Below are 3,269 nucleotides of genomic sequence, written 5' to 3' on the forward strand. Positions count from 1 at the left end.
TTGAAAAGGTTCACTAAAACTAGTGAAAATAGTCACAACGCTGTAGAAAATAATGTTTAGGTGATACCAAAACCTTAGCCTAAACTCATGCACACTGGAGGACCAAAAAGCTAGCAGCCTAGACTAGAGCAGTGGCCCCAGGGGGTCCATTGAAAGAAAAAATTATAATAAATGAAAAAACACCATTGCTGCATCAAAAGTAATCAACAAACTATACTATAAAAACTAGTCAAACATTGGCCAAATTGTCAAATAACATAAGAAAGAAGCGAAAAATGTGAAAATAGCTGATCTGCGTGTCGCCAACAGCTGCAACATCTCAACTTTCCTGGCCTGGCATTGGTTGGACCGATGGTGTGGATCCATGCATGTTGCAGGTTGTAAATGCAGCATGCATGGGTCTGCGTATAGTCGGCGACGGCGACTAGTCGGTCTGGCGAGTGCCAGGCTAAACCTAACCCCCTAACTCCCCTAGCACTGTCTCTAACTCCCCTCAAGAGACAGTGGGGGCAGTAAACATGCCACCTGGACACAGGCCGGGGGTCTGATCAGCCTCGGTCGGGTCGCCTGGAGGAGGGTGTCTGTTGCAAGACCCGAAACACCCAGTGACTCCAGGTAACAACACTGATGATGTGTCCAAGTGCATCAGTCAATGTTATATTGACATCTAGCTTGTAGATCAGCTATTTTCACAATATTCATCTGCGGAACCAAGTCAAACTAAAGGCAATGCCTCAACTCCTACATTCCAAGTGCGTGTCAGGGTGGGGGGGTCCCCAGTTCAAATATGATTATTTTGGGGGGCCTGAAAAGGTTGAGAACCACTGGGCTAGAGCAGTGGTTCTCAACCGTTTCGGGGATCAGGGCCCACTTGAATAAAGCTTTCGCGGAACCATCCATCCATCCGTCAGATGGTGCATTTTCAGAGCATGTTTATTTTAATGATTAATCAATCGATTGTACCAGCGTAGTATACTTTAACTTATTACGTATCAGAATCACAATGAAAAGTCACTTTTCAAGGCTTTAAAGTAAAAAACACCATGCATTTCTTTGCGTGTTAGCATAATTATCATTAAAGTCTTAGTGTTTTGCCAATTATTTGGGGGCCTGGTTGCAATATCATGAGCACAAGTTGAGAACTAGCAGCCTGGGCCCTAGAAGAGTGCAGTTGAGCCGCGGTATCATGCAGTGGAAAAGACCATTAGTCTCTCTTCCTATATCTCCAGGCTCTATTTGTGTCTCTACCTCTCCTTTTCTTCTCTCCTGCCGTCTCCCCGCACTCTCCCTCCTACTGTAATTGATGTATCTCACTTTTGTATTTATATGCTCGTCTCTCTCTCCCTTTCTTCTCTCTCTCTGTCTCTCTCTGTCTCTCTCTCTCTCTCTCTCTCTCTCTCTCTCTCTCTCTCTCTCTCTCTCTCTCTCTCTCTCTAGTCTCTCTAATGGTGTGGTCTCTTCCTGTTGCCCTTTTCTAAGCGCACGCCAAAGAAGGGCGATGAGAAAACTCCCTCTTGACGTACGTTCATATCCTAACTGGCTTCACTGTCCAAACAAAAGCGGCAGTCTGATAGACGGAGCGAAAAAAAAAAAAAGAAAAAAAAAGAAAACAGTGCCAGATAGACAACTCAGAAGAGAGACTATTTAACCGTTTAAACCCTAGATCACTGGTTCTATACCTGTGCCCACCGGTGGCCCACCAGTGAGGATATTTACGCAAGAAAAATGTTTTCAAGTGAGCCCTGGTTCCGAAAAGTTGAGAACCCCTGCCCTAGATACTTGGTTGACTTTCCTTTACACCAAATCTCTTCGCTGACAATTGCCGATCTACAAGCTCACGATGTGTCACGTTTCAACGCATTGTGAGCTTGTAGATTGACTATTTCCGCCGAATGTTTGCCTATCATGACGTGCCTGGAATAGGGATGCTACATAGGGTTCATGTGGTCAAAGTCTCACGAAAAGCAGACAGGCGAGGTGAGTTGTAAATAGTAAAATAAAAAGTAAATAGTACTGTAGCTGGGACTGTAGTTTAGGCTCTGTTGTGTTGTTGTGTTTTTCTACAAGCACAAACTAATATGACAGAAGCAGAGGACCGAGTAAAGAATATAAAAAAAATCACTGTCTTTTAACCAGGGGTGTGTCCAAACCTTTTTCTAAGGGGGCCAAACATATAGAAATACCTCAGGGCCGACTGCCTCTCCTGTCATACTGTACCTTTGGACCTTAACAAAGTCACATACAGGCGCATCGCATTACAACAAATTTATGTAACTACAGCGTAATACCAATATCCTTTTGTTGGCAGTGTGTAGCCATGTAGGTCACTCATCTGCGCTGGCTGTGAGCAAAACATAAACAGTTCAGCCTTTTTTTCACATGCATGCACTGCATTGCAACTATATTTACCGTTGAATAAATTGTATTTTGTGACAGTGTAGCCAAATTAAGTAGTTGTGAAAAGGTCGTGCAATAAGATTAAAAAAAAAAAATATGGAAATACCGTTTCTTTCGCATCTGGTGAAAGCAAGAATACAAGGAACAAGCAATTGGGAATCCTTGCAAATACGACTGAGTAATTCAACGTATGAATTTCACATGACTACTGGTGGTGAGCCATAAATAATACATTTTTGGATGGAAGCCATGTCAGATCTGCCCTCATGCCTGGCCCCCGGACCAGACTTAGCCAATGTAAGCTTGTAGATCTCTGCAATACATATTTCAAAATGTATATTATAATTATAATGGCATGGCCAAAATAGGGACGCCTGGTTGAAAATGGTGATTGTGCATTATGGATATTGTAATCAATTAAGCTAAACATTGAACCAATGACCAGTGGTGTAAAGTAACTAAGTACATTTACTCAAGTACTGTACTTATTTACAATTTTGAGGTATTTTTTTCAGTAGTTTTACTTCTACTCCACTACATCTCAGAGGCAAATATTATACTTGTACTCCACTACAATTATTTGAAAACTTTAGTTACTAGTTACTTTGTAGATTTTGATTATTATTACAAAACACACTAACCACTTCAGCCGTATAGGCCTATATATGCATTTCAGCCATTTGAAAATAGCAGATCTACAAGCTCACAATCAGTCGCATCACGACGCGTTGTGAACTTGTTTTGAACTTGTGAAATGGGATGTTCTGCACAATGAGTACTTTTGCTTTTGGTACTTTAAGTATATTTTGATGCCGATACCTTTGTACTTTTACTGAAGTGCATTTTGAATACCGGAGTTCCACTTTTACAGA

The sequence above is a fragment of the Gymnoscopelus braueri genome, assembly GCF_963280865.1.
Source record: "Gymnoscopelus braueri genome assembly, chromosome: 22".
Lineage (NCBI taxonomy): Eukaryota > Metazoa > Chordata > Actinopteri > Myctophiformes > Myctophidae > Gymnoscopelus > Gymnoscopelus braueri.